Source organism: Balaenoptera ricei, chromosome 9, assembly GCF_028023285.1.
Source record: "Balaenoptera ricei isolate mBalRic1 chromosome 9, mBalRic1.hap2, whole genome shotgun sequence".
Classification (NCBI taxonomy): Eukaryota; Metazoa; Chordata; class Mammalia; order Artiodactyla; family Balaenopteridae; genus Balaenoptera; species Balaenoptera ricei.
This window is the reverse complement of record NC_082647.1, coordinates 7,214,991-7,233,014: the sequence shown is the minus strand read 5'-3', so window position 1 is coordinate 7,233,014 and position 18,024 is coordinate 7,214,991. Positions and strand designations below refer to the sequence as shown.

Genomic DNA, 18,024 nt, shown 5'->3' with positions numbered 1-18,024 from the left:
CCATTCCTGTACCTCCTTTTTCTCGGCAAAACTACAACTTTTAAAATGATACACTAGAAATTTCTGCATGCAAATTTTAAAACTCTAAAGTTAATCAATATCTTCATCTTCTTTCCCAACTACATAAAGACATTTTAATTCTTATGAGCCCTTTCCTAAAATATTATTGTTAGCTAGTATTTTAGTTCTTTTTTTTTTTAATTAATTTATTTATGGCCGTGTTGGGTCTTTGTTTCTGTGCGAGGGCTTTCTCTAGTTGTGGCGAGCGGGGGCCGCTCTTCATTGCAGTGTGCGGACCTCTCACTATTGTGGCCTCTCTTGTTGCAGAGCACAGGCTCCAGACGCTCAGGCTCAGTAGTTGTGGCTTACGGGCCCAGTTGCTCCGTGGCATGTGGTATCTTCCCAGACCAGGGCTCGAACCCATGTTCCCTGCATTGGCAGGCAGATTCTCAGCCACTGCGCCACCAGGGAAGCCCAGTTCTATCTTTTTTAAAAAAAAAAAAACCTTATAAATTAGACATTAGCACTGAGTTATATGGACAACGACTTTTAGATCTACTTGCGTATCTACCAACTTCTTTGTTCAACATTCCTTCTTGCATCTCAGACCTCCTATATGGAATCATTTTACTTTTCTCTAAAGTATATATTTTAGAATTCTCTTTAGTGAGCATCTGTTGGCCATAAACGCTCCGACAGCTTGTGTCTGTTCTCGAAGAATGGTTTGGCTGGGAGTAGAATTCTAAGTTGGCTGATATCTCCTCTCAACATATTGCTTGTGTTACTGCACTAGCTTCTGGCTTCCTTTGCAACTGTTGAGAAGTCAGCCAGCAGTTCAACTATTCTTCCTCTGTAGGTGATCTCAGATTTCTCTCTGGCTACCTTCTAAGGACAAAGTCCTCATCCCCAACCGGGAGATCAACGTACACGCTGGATTGCGTGGTAGACCAGGGGAGGGGAGAGTGGGAAGATCAGAGGAGTGGGACAAACACATCATCTGAGCAGAACTGCCTTGCTTGGGTCCGAAGGGTCTTCTCTGACTCTTTACCTGCTGCAGGAGCCAGATTCAGCAAGAGGAGAGGAAATTGGAACTCCCTTACCACGTTTAGTGACTAAAAGGGTAGGGGGCACCCAGATTTGAATTGGGGACCACTTGATCTGCAGTCAAATGCTCTACCCCTGAGCTATACCCCCTGCCACGTCAGTAAGGTCCAATTAACACCATTCCATGTGCTGCCCCAGTTGCCCCTTCACAATGGGTTGGCTGAGTTGCCAGACCTGCTTTACTGCTAACTCATCTCCCTGCCTTAGTAGAAGCAACGGGCTGTTTTCTCCCACAGCTCACAGCCTCTCTACTGTCAGTGCTGGAGGAGGTATAACCTGGGGAGCATTCCCCGAAAGCTGGAAGGGTCTATAGTGACATCTCCATTGTGGTTTTTGTGCTGAGCACCTGAGACTCAAAGTCCCCACTGGCCTGGCCAAGCATGCAACACCTCGAAGATAGGACACACATGGACCGGATATGGGTCAGAGCATACAATGCCACACCCTAGGATGCAGGCTGGCCTCTCTCCCATTGCCCCAAATCTCCATATAGTCAACCCTTTCACTGTTGCGTGAGATGAACTGTCTGAAGAAATGATTGTCTCTAAGCCCCCAGTTCGCCTTTCTGTGCTCTGCCCTGTGCTGCTGGGTCTGGGAATCTGTAAACCTCTCTTATCCTTTGCCAGGTGGCTTCCTGGTTGGTCCTGCCAGCAGGGCTCTGGGGGGACACTGTTGGGCAGGAGCAGGAAGAAGCACTGTCCTTCCTGCCTACTGGGTTCCTGGCCGTGTCACCTGGCTGTGACAGTCCATCCCAGGGGATTGCCACCTGCAGTTTGGTGCTCATAGGGCCAGCTTTGTCATGTCACCTCAGGGACACTAGCACCTCCTTAGGGGTTGGGGTCCCGAATCCACAGAGACCCTCCCCAAGTTTGTAAGATTGAATAAGTTCATCCTCCTCCAGTTGTGTCCACAGCCCGGGAGTCAGAGCGGTTTCTTGCAGGTACTCCCTCCATGATGCTTAATCTTCCCTTTTACCCTTTCAGTCCTGTGATTTCCAATTGTTGTGGGTTAAATTGTGTCCCCACCCCCCAAAAAAGATGTGTTGAATCCTGGCCCCCAGTGCCTCGGAATGTGACCTTACTTGGAGAGGGGCATCAAAGATGTAATTAGTTAAGATGAGATCACAATGGAGTCAGGTGGACCCTTAATCCAATATGATGGAGTCCTTATAAGAAGAGGAGACACACAGGGAGAATGCAGCCCTGTGAACTTGGAGGCAGAGATTGGAGTGATGCATCTACAAGCCAAGGGGCGCTGAGGATTGCCCGCAACCGCCAGAAGCTGGGGAGAGGCCAGGAAGGACCCTCCCCAAGAGCCTTCAGAGGGCGCCTGGCCCTGCCCATACCCGGATTTCAGACTTCTAGCCTCCAGAACTGTGAGACAATAAATGTCTGTTGCTTTAAGCCATCTATTCTGTGGCACTTTATCACAGCAGCCCTAAGAAACTGACACACAGATTAACAATTATTTATATTAAGTGCTTTCTGTTAAAATGACCAGTGCAATTTTTGTCTCTGGACTGGACCCTGAATAATACAGAAATTGGTACCATTGGGATCCCAGGAAACAGACCCTCAAAGAGGGTACTGGGGATGCATTTGGTCTTGTTCTTCATCTTCAAGGCAGAGCCGAGTGTCTGACAGGACCCTGAATCATAAGGGGTGGCCATCTAACGTGCTGTAAGCTCCAGCCAGGCTCTCCTTTTGAGGGTGGTCTCTATAAGACACAATATTGTCAATTCAGCCCAAGGAGGAAAAAGGAGCTTTCAAAGGGGGCACCTGAAGCTGAACCAAGGACCTCTTGAGCTGCAGTCAAATGCTCTACCACTGAGCTATACCCCCAGCTAGCAATGGAAGGCTGTAGTTAACAAACTTCTTTACACTTCCACTCACACACAGCCTGCCCATTCTGACTCAGCAGAGAGCTGTTAGTCCCACTCAATTGTACCTGTACCCCTTTATGCCACAACTATCCTCCTTTTCCAAAAAACACCATCATTTCTTGGCACCAGCTTGGAAGGTCACTGAAGGTTCTGTTTGGGACAACAAAGTCTGTACCTGGCTTGATATACAGGCAGAAGATGAAGCTCAGAGACTCATCGGCAGCTTTTCAGTTGAGACCACTTTCAAATAACCTATAAAGTGGGACAGAGATAAGCATCTCTCCCAGCTCACCTCCAAATTCCCCATCTGTTTAAGGCACTTGAACTTTCACATTGTTACTTTAGCCTTCTGCCTCACGTGTATCCTTCCCCACACTGCTCACTTCTTCCTGTCTTTCCTTTGGCCATCCCCTGCCATCCACGACGACATCGATTTTCTAAATTTTTTGTTTCTTTGGATTTCTCTCTCATCGCCCAATCACTGTCTTTTGTGTCATTCCCCAAAGTGGTCCAGAGGCTTGGTTGATTCTAGGGCAGGTGTCAGGTTGATGGCAGAAGGACTCGGCATTAGTTAGATGTTGGTGCATAACAACATACCCCCAAACTCAGCAGCTTAGAACAGTAAGTCTTTATCATATTGTGCAGTTCCAGAGATTCTGGAATCTGGGGGTGGCTTAGCTGGGTGGCTCTGGTTCAGGATCTCTCATGAGGTTGTGGATAAGATGTCAGCGGGGGCTGCATCATCTAAAGGTTCCACTGGGGTGGGAGGAGCCACTCCAAGCTGGCTCACTCACACAGATGTTGGCAGGAGGCCTCTATCCCCTGCTTGACGTATCCTCATGACATGGCAACTGGCTTCCCCCAGTGTCAATCTCATCCCAAAACACCCTCACAGACCCACCCAGAGTATTGTTTGACCAAGTATCTGGGCACCCCATGGCCCAGTCGAGTTGACACACAAAATTAACCACCACATATATAAGCGTATAATTAGTTTTGTAAGATCTTACCAAACTGTTTTGCAGAGTGGTTGTACCATTTTACATTCCTAGCTGCAATATACAAGTGATCCATTTTTCCTGTATCCTCACCAGCATCTGGTGTTATCACCTTTTTCATTTCAGTCGTGCTGATAGGTGTGTGGTGACATTCCATTGTGGTTTTAATGTGCATTTCCCTAATGGTTAATGATTTTGACATCTTTTCAAGTGCTTATTTACCATCTGTATATCCTTTTCTGTGAAATGTCTGTTCATATTTTGTGCCCATTTTCTAATTGGTTTTTTTGGTTGAATTTTGGCAACTTTATGTATTTTAGATACAAGTCCCATTTTTAATACTTTCACATTCAGTAACAGTATTTAGTATTGTTCTGTGTATCTTTTAAAAACCCAAATGGCATAATGCAAATGTATAGTTTTGCATCTGAAATTCTTTTGCACATGACATCATATTTTTGAGGGTTATCTATGTTGTTCTTGTATCTGGTACATTGAACTTGTGGGACCCAAGAGATAATAATAAAAGCAACTTCATTTTTGCCTTTCACTGTCCCTTTAAATTTTCTCAGTGAGATATTTCTCTTGCCCAAGTGACTTTAATAATAACACTTAGGTAACAGTCTGAATTTGTAATTAAAATGTCCAGTCTCATGTAATAATTAATACTCTGAAATTGACTTCACTGTTTTTTGGGGGGGGGGGCCACACCGCACCGGACCTTACTTCCCCGACCAGGGATCGGACCTAGGCCTTCAGCAGTGAAAGTGCAGAGCCCTAACCACTGGACCACCAGGGAAGTCCTGTGAAATCGACTTCAACTTCTCTCCACCCCTAGAAGTTGGAGAGTTGGGACATGGTCCTTCCTTTCTCTCCTCCATGGGCACTCATTCCCAGCACTTAGGGTGGGGAGGAGGAAGGGAGGGAGGAGAGGATGAGGAGAATAAGAAAGCTTCTCCTTGATCAGTACTGTCGTAAGGTAGGTTTGCTTTCCCTGGGCCTGGCAAGTGTTGGAAATTACTCCTCAGGCATTTCCTCGGGTTTCCTCCGAGGTCTCCATCGGGAACATTCGACTGCTCCCATGACCTGGCAAAGCATTTTTCTCCTGGCTTTCCGGGATCTGTGTCACACAAACTCTCTCTGTTGGGGTTCACGACCCATCCTCTTGCGCAGAGTTTGATTTGCTCCAAAATGGCTGTGTGGCCTGCGGGAAATACTCATGTGCCCTTTATTCCCACCCACTCTGGTAGCACAGGCCAGTTCCAAAGAGCGGCCGGCTCCTCTCCACCTGCAGAGTTTTGTGCTGGACACACCTCACTGCAAACCCCAACTCCAGGGCACGTGGACCAAGGCCTTCGGTGGACTCCGTGAAACCCCTTTGCTAGACTTGAGAGTGATACTCACAACAAACACATCTCTCCAGAAAAGTATTCCTCACCCATACTCTGATCTCCGGCAACCTGACCCTCTTATACCCTCGAGGTGGGTGACTCATCTGGTTATCAGACCTGACTTTCAAATTTCACTCCTGCCGTTGGTACCTGATACCTATTTTATCTTGGACACTCAGTTAAAACTTCCTTTTAATTGCTTTATTTTATGCATTATAAGACTCCAGGAAGTTTTATTTATCTATTCCACTATTAATGGACATACTAAGAATATTTCCTGTTTTTTGCAAATTAACAGTAGTGCTGCGACGAACATCTCCTGATGCATTTATGCTAGAATTTCTCAAGGGAATATACCCAGAAATGAAATATCTGGATTGTATGCACACTTTTAATTTTAAAATTACAGTTTTAAATAATTTTAATATTTATTTTACTATTTTGATTGCCAAGATTTTCTCCACAGTGAGTGTACCAATTATACTCTCATTGTTAGCAAATGAAAATACTATTTTCTCCCTCACCGACTTTCTAGTTAAATGTCAACTTAACTTTTGACAGGGGGGTGAAAATAGTGCCTCTTTATTGTTTTAATTAATTTTCATTTATTTGATTTCTAGCAAAACTGAGCATCTTTTCATATGTTTATTTGTCATAAAAAGAACCTCTTCTGTAAATTGCTTATTCTGTCTTTGTCCATTTTTTCTGTTGGGTTAACTTTTTTTTTTTCTGATTGCTCTATAGGAATTCTTATATTTTAATTTTTTTTATTTTAAAAAATTATTTATTTATTTTTGGCTGCGTTGGGTCTTCGTTGCCGCGCACGGGCTTTCTCTAGTTGTGGCCTTCGTTGCGGCGCGTGGGCTTCTCATTGCGGTGGCTTCTCTTGTTGCGGAGCACCGGCTCTAGGCGCGCGGGCTTCATTAGTTGTGGCTCGCGGACTCTAGAGCGCAGGCTCAGTAGTTGTGGCGCACGGGCTTAGTTGCTCCGCGGCATGTGGGATCTTCCCAGACCAGGGCTCGAACCCGTGTCCCCTGCATTGGCAGGCAGATTCTTAACCACTGTGCCACCAGGGAAGTCCCCTTATATTTTTAAATAATTAAAAATTTTAATTGTGGTAAAAAGCACATAACATAAAATTTACCATCTTAGCCATTTTTAAGTGGAAAGTTCAATAGTGTTAAGTATATTCATGATGTTTTGCAGCAAATCTGCAGAAACTTTTCATCTTGCTTATATTCTGGTGCAAATCTATTCTCCACCATATGTGTTGCAAAATTCAGGGTCTCTTGCTAAGGAATTTTTGTCATATAAAACTTTAAATTTTGATATAATCAAATTTATCTTTTATAGTTTGTGATTTTGGAGTTGTGTTTAAGAAAGCCTTCCCTGAGTTATACATATTTTATAAACAATGTTTGTGTCCCCACCCAAATTCATACATTGAAACCTAATCCCTAATGTCATGATATTTGGAGGTGGGGCCTTTGGGGGGTGATCAGGTCATGAGGGTGGAGCCCTCATGAATGGGATTTTGCCCTTATGAAAGAGATCCAAGAGAGCTCTCTTGTCCCTTCTGTCACATGAGGGCACAGCAAGAAGACAGCCATCTATGAAACAGAACACAAATGCACCAGCACCTTGATCTTGGATTTCCCAGCCTCCAGAACTGTGAGAAATAAATTTCTATTGTTTATAAGCCACTGGGTCTATGGTATTTGGTTATAGCACCCCAATGGACTAAGACAATTTTATTTTGTATATTCTTCTAAAAGTTTGAGTTTATATTTAGGTCTTTAATCCATCTGGAATTTGTTTGTAATGGAGTGAAGTAGGGATCTTATGTGACTTTTTTTAGGAGTCAATTATCCCAGCACCATTTATTATATAGTCCACCCTTTCCACATTGGTAACATTGTCTAGGTCTTATATTCTGAGGTCATGCTTCATCCAGAGCAACACTCTCCAATATAAATATAATGCAAGCCCCAAATGTAATTATATATTTTCTAGTAGCCACATTAAAAAGCAAAAATAATTATTAAAGTTAATTTTAAAGATCTATTTATTTAACCCAAAATATCTAAAATATTATCACTGCAACATGTAATTAACACACAAAATTAATAATGAAATTATTTGCATTCTTATTTTTGGTACTAAGTATTCAAAAATCTGCTGTGATTGCAAAGGATGCTTTCATGTTTTCTGACTGTGCAGAACATTTCAAATGCCCTTGTTGTGTATGGGGAATTTCTTTCCTTGCAAGACCCTCAAAAGAGAAGCTAGAAAACTCTGTTCTCCAGGCTCCTTTGAGTTTCTGGAATAGGTCCAGGCTCCAATAATGAGAGGTACCCGTGTAAGGTTTGAAGAGAGAAGAGGGAGGTGTAGAGTCTGTTTTGCTCGCAAGGATGGTGTCATTGTCCAGTGTTCAGGGCTTGAATGTTTGGTACAGATGTAGTGCACGTGCTGGTTTCTGGGAAGGAAACTGGCACCTCCAGCTGGGCGGCACCAGTGCAGTGGTGGTGGTTCTTCGTCGGGCCAGTTCTGCAGCTTAGCTTGGGGCATTGTTCCTGGAAGGCTAGTCTGCAGACTCTTTTTCCACCACTCCTACCTAGTGAGATATATATATATATATATATATATATATATATATATAGATAGATATATATATATATATTTGATATTTGAGATATATATTTTTAATAAATGTTTACAGCTTAATCTACCTTCTGTGGCAGGCACCCAAGGGCCCTGATGGCCACAGCAGACTAAAGCCTAAAGTGCTTTACTGCTCCAGCCCAAGGATGCTGGGAAACATACCTGCAAGGGCATGAATTCAAGCAGTGAGTTTCCAACTATCTTTGGTCAAAGACTAGCTTTATTTTTAGTTTCTTAAAAAGCTGTCACAGCTCAATACTAGTACATCAGACTTGCGGACTTTGAGACCCACCACAACCAGAGCTGGCCAGGGTCAGACTGTAGAATTTCTAAGCATCGACAAAGAGGTCTTGGGCTGGTTCCTGGACCACACTTTGAGCAGCACCAGTCTAAGGGTCGTGATGACCACGAATTCCTCTGGAATCTAGGGATGACTTTATCACTCTGCCAAGTTAGTTATGCAAGACCTCTGTAGAACTGCCTTTTCCAGCTGCTAGAAGAATCATACTCCACCAGTTAGGAACTGCATTCGGCTGCTGGTAACCAATTAGAAATGAGAGTGGCTATTGTGCTCCTCGGTACAGACTCATTCACCGTAGTACCATGCATTTCTTTTTTTTAATTTATTTTTAAATTTTATTGAAGTATAGTTGATTTGCAATGTTGTGTTAAATTCTGCTGTACAGAAAAGTGACTCAGTTATACATATATATATTCTTTTCCATTATGGTTTATCAGAGGATACTGAATATAGTTCCCTGTGCTATACAGTAAGATCTCATTGTTTATCCATCCTGTATGTAATAGTTTGCATCTGCTAATCCCAAACTCTCAATCATTCCCTACCTCCCTCCCCCCACCCCCGGGCAACCACAAGTCTGTTCTCTATGTCTGTGAGCCTGTCCTGTTTCATAGATATGTTCATTTGTGTCATATTTTAGATTCCACTTATAAATGATATCATATGGTATTTGTCTTTCTCTTTCTGACTTACTTTGCTTAGTATGATAATCTCTAGGTCCATCCATGTTGCTGCAAATGGCATTATTTCATTCTTTTTAATGGCTGAGTAATATTCCATTATATATATATATATACACCACATCTTCTTTGTCCATTCACCTGTCGATGGACATTTAAGTTGTTTCCATGTCTTGGCTATTGTGAACAGTGCTGCTATGAACATAGGGGTACATGTATCTTTTCGAATTATAGTTTTGTCTGGGTTATAGTTTTGCCCAGGAGTGGGATTGCTGGATCAAATGGCAACTTTATTTTTAGTTTTTTGAGAAAGGGCCATACTGTTTTCCATAGTGGCTGCACCAATTTACATTCCCACCAACAGTGTAGAGGGTTCCCTTTTCCCCACACCCTCTCAGCACTTATTATTTGTAGACTTTTTAATGATGGTGTGAGGTGGTGCCTCATTGCAGTGTTGATTTGCATTTCTCTAATAATTGGCAAGGATGAGCATCTTTCCGTGTGCCTATTGGCCATCTGTATATTTTCTTTGGAGAAATGTCTATTTAGATCTTCTCATTTTTTGATTGGACTGTTGTTTTTTTTAAATTGAATTGTATGAGCTGTTTGTATATTTTGGGAATTAAGCCCTTGTTGGTTGCATCACTTGCAAATATTTTCTCCCAGTCTATATGTTGTCTTGTACCATGCATTTCTGATGTGAAAGAAAGGAAGTTCTTGGGGGAACTTCCAGGCAAGGAAGAATCCAAATGCACACGGTCCCCTGGGCTCTCTTTAACCTGCAGAGAGGTGGGCTTGAACCAGGTAGAGCTGGGCGCACCATGGAACTAGCATCCATAGAAAGACTTTTCTCCTGCACTGCTTTACCTTGTTACAAAGGAGCTGAGGGTAACAATGGGACGTTGACTGTAACAATGGGAGGTTCCTGGTGTAGGAAATGGCCTTGTTAGAGAAGCCTTTTTTAAATGAGTAACTCAGATCTACTGAGCTAGGTGCTTGAAAAGTTGTTGATGGGGAAAGGGCATGAGTCTCAGAATCATCTGGATTTGTGTCTTCTCTGAGGTATAAACAAGCTAGAAATGTCTGTCTTTCTTTTGAAAAAGAGTATGTGGAGGTGAGCAGACCAGGGCTGGCATGGTCACTCCAGGGTGTCTTTAGGGACACAGGCTCTTTTTATCTCTCTGATCAGCCTTCCCTTAAATGTGGGTCCCATTCTCAAGGTTGACTCATGGTCCAAGTTGGCAGCTGGCACTCCAGCCATCACATCTATGCTCCAAGTAGGAAGCATGAGTTAGGCAAAAAAAGGGACATGTCATGTTTGTCCTTCTTTTAAGTTTTCCCAGAAATCTTGTCTGATGACTGCTTCTTATCACTCATTTACCTCCCCTAGCCAACGAGAGGTCAGAAAATGTGGTCTTTTAGTTGGGAACATAAATGCTCAGTATAAAATCAGGGTTCTATTACTAAGCAAGAGGGAAGAATGTATTTTGGGTAGTTAACTAGTGAGCTCTGCCCCCTACACACACACACATATATTTATACACATATGAGTGTGGAGCACAGTTTATGCTTATTTTTGTAAAGGGGATAAAATATGGACAATATCTAGGGTCTGTATGTTGCATAACTCCAAGGACTATGTGATTGGTGGAGCTGTGTAATATACAACCTGTGTGACTGTACTTGGCTGCCCTGGCAATAATCATCATCTGCCCAACCTTCCATCTATAAAGACCTATCATATGAATGCCTGCTGTTTTTCAGAGCTAATACAATATTTTGCTCTGTTGATGAATTGGTATGTTTTCACTTCTGTTTGATTACCAGGAAACTCAGAGATATGTTTTGTATTCAGCAGCAGTAGCTTCTCCTAACCTGGGCTCTCGGGAATAATAAATTTACATCCTCTCCCAAATGTTCAGTTCTTGCCTTATTTTTTCCCTTGAATTTTAAAATTGTGGTGAAATACACATAGCATAAAACTTATCATCTTATCCATGTTTAAGTATACGGTTCAGTGGTATTAAGCACATTCATAACGTTGTACAATGATCACCACTATCCATCTCCAGAACTTTTTCATTTGCCAAACTGAAACTCTTCTTTCTGTCTCTATGATTTTGACTACCTCATGTAAGTCAGCCCTTGCCTTTTTTTAAAAAATAAATTTATTTATTTTTATTTATTTTTGGCTGCGTTGGGTCTTTGTTGCTGCACGCGGGCTCTCTCCAGTTGCAGCGAGCGGGCTCTAGGCGCGTGGGCTTCAGTAGTTGTGGCTCACAGGCTCTAGAGTGCAGGCTCAGTAGTTGTGGCGCACGGGCTTAGTTGCTCCACGGCATGTGGGATCTTCCCAGACCAGGGCTCGAACCCGTGTCCCCTGCGTTGGCAGGTGGATTCTGAACCTCTGCACTACCAGGGAAGCCCAGCCCTTACCTTTTAATACTTGCTCCATTGGTGGATTTTATTGCATCTTTTATTGCAAGCTGCCTCAGATCCTATTTTTTTGAAGTTAGCTTGGTATAAACAAATAAAATCAGGATGGTAATAATTAGGCACAAGGGAAACACAGAGAAAGCTTAGGGCAGACTTCCTCTACCCCTCCAGGAAATGAGTATGGCTGAGGAGGTGAAAATGTAGCTCATGAGAAATGTCACAGGAAGAGTACTGAAGTCTTTACCCCTTGTTGGAAATTTAGATTCCATGAGGCTGGGCCTCCACAGAAGAAGGAGGTATAAATAACTTCCACTGGAGTGAAAAAACAATCATGACAAAGGGGGCACCTGGATTTGAACCAGGGACCTCTTGATCTGCAGTCAAATGCTCTTCCCCTGAGCTATACCCCCAGCTGTCTATATCTTTTTCACAAGACACTTCCATAGTTGCAGTCTTTCCTAAGCTGTGCTCTCACCATCCTGTGTCTCCCTGGGGAGTTTCCTGAGCTGCTTCTCTGGGCACCTACCTGCACACCTGTCAGAACTGCTCCGCTTCCTCAGAGTCTGCGTACCTATGCCCACCCGAACATCCCTCTTCCCAGAGCACGTCTCACCCCCTTCCCTCATTATTATTATTATTATTACTGAGTACAGGAGGAACTCTACCCAGCCCCTTAATATCTAAGATGCTTCATTTCTTTTTTCTTTTTCTCCATCTCCCACTCTCTGTTTTGGTTTCCTTTCCTGGGGACCAAGGCCTGGGACCTATGGGAGGCTGTCAGCGTCTTGGCTTACCCCAGGAGAGGCGCCTGGCCAAGAAAGCTGCAGCCCCAGCTTTCCAGGGGAAGAGTGGGCAGGGGTGAGCCCAGAAGTCGGCATAGCCACAGGGCCTGGCATGGGGCTTGGGCTTACTTCTTCTGGAACTCAAACAGCCCCTGCTATACAGTCATACATTTTGTAGTATTGAGCCATCATTGCATTTCTGTCTGAGTCTTTCTTGGTTATGTTGTACCATACAATTGGATACGATTTTCTACTATTTCATTCAGATTATTCTGAAGTGAGATTGCCCTTCCCCGATAGAGGAGGGTGGTTCTTTGGTCAAGGGTATGGGAGTAGCTGTGCCCCTGCTAGACCCTCCAAACAAGCTCTGCATTTGTAGGAGAACGTAGGCCCATCAAGCTTTCAAGACTCCAGGCACATCCAATGAGGCGCTGAATGTGACAGTCTGCCTTTCTTGGGAAAAAAAGAGTTAAGAGTGTTGGCAAGTGGACGATTTTTTCCAGGATTATAGAACAACCCTGGATGAACACGAACATACATCTTGGCCCACGCCTCTGATGATTTCCCTAGGATTGATTCCCAAGAGTGAAGATGTAAGGCTCCGAGGGGCTGGCTGGGCGCTGCGGCTCACAGCCGCCATCAGCAGTCACCGGTCCCCCGGGGTCCTGCGCTCTGCCCTTCACTTCCCAACCCCCATGGTCCTGCCCTTCGCTGGAGTCCTAACCTGGCAGCACCTGAGTGAGGCCATCAGGTATGAGCCTGGCTCCCAGCCTTGCAGCACCAGACCCCTGACTTTGTGATGCAACCCGGTTCGACCCGGCTCTCAGGACCTCGCTAATCAGGCTCTGAGAGATGGATGCATAATAAGCCAGAATGCCCTCGAGGTTACCTGGGAAACCAAGTTAGCTATCAGAAGGTTGCTTCCCGAGGCTGCAATCAGAGCAAAGGGGAACTGAATGCTCTCGAGGGTTTCTCGGGCCACGGAAAATTATTATGCATTATTCCTGTTCCAAAGTCCCGTTCCTTCCTTAGAGGCCAGAATACTCACAGTCACCGAACTGGGAAGCGCAGTGTGTCCTCAGGCATCCTTCCTAGATCACTGCACCCTGTCATCCCGCCTCCTGAACATGCCCGAAACTCTCCTCCATCTAGCCTCTCAGCCCTGCGATCTGCTCAGTGTGGATAGATCTTAATCCACAGATTGAGGGATAGAAGATAAAACAACTGGATCTCTATTTTGTGTCCCATCCTACTGAGTGGCAGAAATTTAATGAGTCAACCTCAAGACTCCCCCAGCGCCCCCGCACCCTGTGTCACACCTAAGTCCTGAAAGGGCTTTCCGAGTACCACAGTGCTGGGGGTGGGGGGGTGGGCACCTGGTCCTCCATGTCGTCTTGACCACACTGTGACCTTCTGATCCCACGCTGGTCCCCGCTGTGTCTCCTCCCGGGTTCCCTGGCTCTCCCGGCCACACCCATGCCGTGCCCCACTGCTGGCACAGAGTGGGTGCCGATCTTTACTCCCCGAATCCCCCAGCACCCACCCTGTTGGAATTGGAAAGCTGAGTACTGACAACATGCATTCTACAGGGTCATCCCTTCCCTGTGTTGTTAAAGGCACAAAACCTCCCCGGCTGGATGGGGGAGGGGGGAGAGCATCCTTCGAGGGCAGGAAACCTTGGTTATCAGCTGTGTTAAGACCCAGCTTCCTAACTGGTCTCTCGGTCTCCCCTCAATGACCCCATTACTCTCCATCCTTCCAAGACGGCTCTTGCAGGGGTCTTCCTAGGACAAGGTACTACACGCTTTCCGTGAATCATCGCGTTTCATCTTCACATCAACCCTATGAGATAGGTATAATTATTATCCCCGATTTACAAATAAAGAAACGAAAGCTTAGAGAAATTCAGTAACCCAGATAGTCTAACTGCAGAACTAAAACCGGTGACCATATTGCAAGAGTTCTTTCTAAAACACAGATTGATTTGGGTCTCTGCCTGGCAGTGCTAGATAAAACATCAGTCGTTCCTTACTGTTTGATTTCCTTGTAGACTATTTGGGAGGTAGGAGCTCATCACCTACTGCTTTGGGCTGTTAGGTTGTGATACCCACTGATTAGGTCAGAGCTCACTTTCAGTGACACCCCAGTCTGAGGAAGTCACTCTGGACCCCCTTCTCATAGACACGCCTCTCATGGGTAGTCCTGCTGACCGCCGGTCCCACGCACTGCCTGCTGACTCTAGTTTCCCCTTCCTGGGGTGATATTGTCTTCAAGTTTCAGGGGTATCACCATCCTGAATATAAATAAAAGTGGGGCGTTCTAGAAGCTGGAGGTAAGCATTTCCCCCACTAATCTCTGGGCAAGATGAGCCATGAAGCCAACCCCTGAGGCAGGGGCCCACCTGGCCTAACAGCAGAAGAGCTGGATGCTCTCCCAGGTGTCATACATCTGTCACCTCATCTGTGCTGCTGGTGATGCCGTTGAGGCCGCTAAGGAGCCAGAAACCATAGTGACCGGTTCTGGGAGCGTGCTTCTTCATTTCACCTTGCTTTTTAGCAAAGTTCCTTTTAAAAGTGTCAGCCTATCTCCATGGTGCTAAGAGGAAAGAGGAAAGGAAGTTTTCCCCTGCACACACCAATACACCGTTTATTAATGTAAGATACACAACCAAATCAGAACCATAAAATGAAAACAGTGCTTTTTATTTGGGGGGCATAGTTTCCTTCTGTTGTAGATTTTAAAATGTGCCTATGAAAAAGGAATTTTTAAAAACTTTTATTATGGTAAATCTTAAATATATACAATAGTAGTGGTATTTTTCAATTTATCATCCAGTGTATTGGTCAGGGTTCTCCAGAGAAACAGAACCAAATATATATATATATATATATATATATATATATATATATATATATATATATATATACACATATATATATTATATATAATTATATCTATAATATATCTATATCTACAGAAAGAGAGAAAGAGAGAGAGAGATTTATTTTAAGGCATTGGTTCCCATAATTATGGAGGCTGAGAAGTCCTATGATCTGCCACCTGCAAGCTGCAGACCCAGGAAAGCTGGTGCTGTAGGTCCAGTCCTGAAAGTGGAGAGCTGATGGTACAAGTTCTAGTCTGAGGCAGGAGAAGACCAATGTTCCAGCTCAGCAGTGGGGCAAAGCCAATCTTCCCTCCCTCTGCTTTTTGCTCTCTTCAGCCCTCAGTGGGTTGTATGATGCCCACCTGCACTGGGGAGGAGGATCTGCTTTACTTAGATTTTTACTGATTCAAATGCTAATCTCATCTGGAAATACCCTCACAAACACACCCCAAAATCATGTTTAACCAAGTATCTGTACGTCCTATGACCCAGTCAAGTTGACGTGTGAAGTTAACCATCACATTTAACACTTTTCAACATGCCCGATCTTGTTAGATCTAGAGGCTTGATCAGATTCACATTCTGTTTTTTTGGCAAGAAGACATCACCAGAAGTACTGTGTTCCTCCCTTGTATATAAGGATGCTTGCTCATCACGTCTGCTTGGCTCTCTTTTTGTGAAATTAAGGTTAACTGGTGTGTTGAGGTGTTATTAACCTCATTATAAATGCCCCTGTCAAACATTCATTCATCTCATCGTCTTGGCAGGCATTGGTGATACTTGCTTATGCCCATTTCCTCGTTAGGAGTTGCAAATGGTTTTATTCAAATTCTCCACCTTTATTAGCTTGAGCTTCTTTTATAAGGAAGACATTTCTTTATCAACTATTTGGTTCTGTTTGGAATATAGTTCATATAGAAGACGTAGAACAAATGCTTGATTCTTTCCTTTTATTTACAAGTTTTCAGAATAATGAATTGATGCCTTAGCAACCTCTAAATTTGACAGTGCAGGCTCTAGTAGTCTTTGAGAATTTCCTCGTTTTCCTTATGGTGTGAGTGTGAACCTGTGTGTGTGTGTGTGTGTGTGTGTGTGTGTGCGCACACAAGCAAAATGAAATTGCTAGGCTGAATGGGCTGCCCAGGAGGTGCCTTTAAATAGACGTCAAGTCCAGTTGTGGAGAGTGACTTGTAATTGTGTGCAGGGTGGAAGGGGTCAAAGGCTTGATACATAGTGCAGGGAGGTGGGCCTTGCCGGAGGATGGTTGGTTGGAGCCTCCCAGGATGGGGAGGGACAGTCGGAGGAGGCTGACCCGCAACAGCACACAGAGTCTTTGGGGAGGACTCCTGCAGAACCAGGAAGGGCCCTGCTGAAGGTTCTGGGCTCGGCCCTGAAGGAGTGGGGCCCTGGGGGAGCTGCTTGCTCAAAATGGGCTGAGCAGACCTCGGCTAGGAGTGGGCCTCCGTGCCCAGCAGCAGACTGCCGCAACGCTGGATGCTGGCAAAACACAGCAGAAGGGGGAGGACGTTCAAACTACCCATGGTGGATTCCCCACCAGTCTTGGTGGGTGAGACCTCATTTAATCTGATTATTTTTAAATTTTAAATTGTATTTTAAAAAGATAAATACCGAACCCACAGAAGTCAGATGATACAATGTTCAAAAGGTACAAAAAAGTATGCAGTTGGAAGCAACCAAGAAGTCCTTCAGAAGGTGAATGGATAAATGAATCGTGGTACATCAGACAATGGAATATTATTCAACACTAAAAAGAAATGAACTATCAAGCCAAGAAAAGACATGGAGGAACCTTAAATGCATATGACTAAGTAAAAGATGCCAATGTGAAAGGCCACATACTGTATGACATTCTGGAAAAGGCAAAACTATGGAGAGAGTAAAAAGATCAGCGGTTGCCAGGGGTTTGAGGGACAGAGGGAGATATATAGGCAGAGCACAGAGGATTTTTAGGGCAGTGAAAATACTCTGTATGATACTATAATGATGGATACATTTGTCCAAACCCATAGAATGTAGAACACCAAGAGTGAACCCTAATGTAAACAGCGGACTTTGGTGATTATGATGTGTCACTGTATGTTCATCCATTGTAGCCAGTGTACCACTCTGGTGGGGGAGGTTATGCATAGGTGGGGCAGGGGGTATATGGGAAATCTCTGTACCTTCCTCTCAATTTTGCTGAGAACCTGAAACTCTAAAAAAATAAAATCTTAAGAATAAATACATAAATTTACAGAATAAAATGAAGAAAAAAATATGCAGTGAAAATTCTCCCTCTCTCATCTAACAAGACTCTCTGTTAGTATCCCTGGGGAACCCGTGTTACCAGTTTCTCATGTTCTCTTCCACAGATAGTTTGCACATGTCAGTAAGGAATTCACAATCTCTCCCTGACTTTATTTATAAACACAAATGGTAACATAACATACCTATGCTACTGCACGTTGCCTTTTTCATCTAATTTAATTTTGTATAAATGATGGCATTGCTTACCTGGAAGCATTTCTCTTTATAGGATTTAAACCAGCCCTCAGTCCTATGAGGAATGCAGCCCCAAAAGTAAGGCGGTTAGATAATTCCCTGGCAATAACGAGGGAAAGTTTCCACATCCTCATCCTTGCTGGTTACACAGAAGGGGCTGCAATACCAGGAGGCCCAGCAAAGGGAAATTTGGGATAATTCCCAGTAAAGGGAAGCTTGGGATAGTTACAGGGGGCACCCAGATTTGAACCAGCAACCTCTTGATCTGCAGTCAAATGCTCTAGCCCTGAGCTACACCCCCTACTGGAATGTCATGTCTCCTCAGAACTTCTCACTTCGGTAGTCACACCAAAGACACCTGTGATAATTTTAAGACCTAATGTTTATTGAGCACTTTTAATGTGCT

General features: G+C 44.1%; 3 non-coding genes across 3 annotated transcripts; all 3 read right to left on the bottom strand.

The window, feature by feature from the left end:
• Positions 1–1,122: 1,122 nt before the first annotated feature.
• TRNAC-GCA (transfer RNA cysteine (anticodon GCA)) lies at positions 1,123–1,194 on the bottom strand. The gene has a single exon. It is a non-coding gene; the product is annotated as a tRNA-Cys (tRNA).
• A 1,679-nt stretch (positions 1,195–2,873) lies between these two features.
• On the bottom strand, positions 2,874–2,945 carry TRNAC-GCA (transfer RNA cysteine (anticodon GCA)). Its single transcript has one exon. It is a non-coding gene; the product is annotated as a tRNA-Cys (tRNA).
• Positions 2,946–11,788: 8,843 nt separating this feature from the next.
• TRNAC-GCA (transfer RNA cysteine (anticodon GCA)) lies at positions 11,789–11,860 on the bottom strand. The gene has a single exon. It is a non-coding gene; the product is annotated as a tRNA-Cys (tRNA).
• Positions 11,861–18,024: the final 6,164 nt, after the last annotated feature.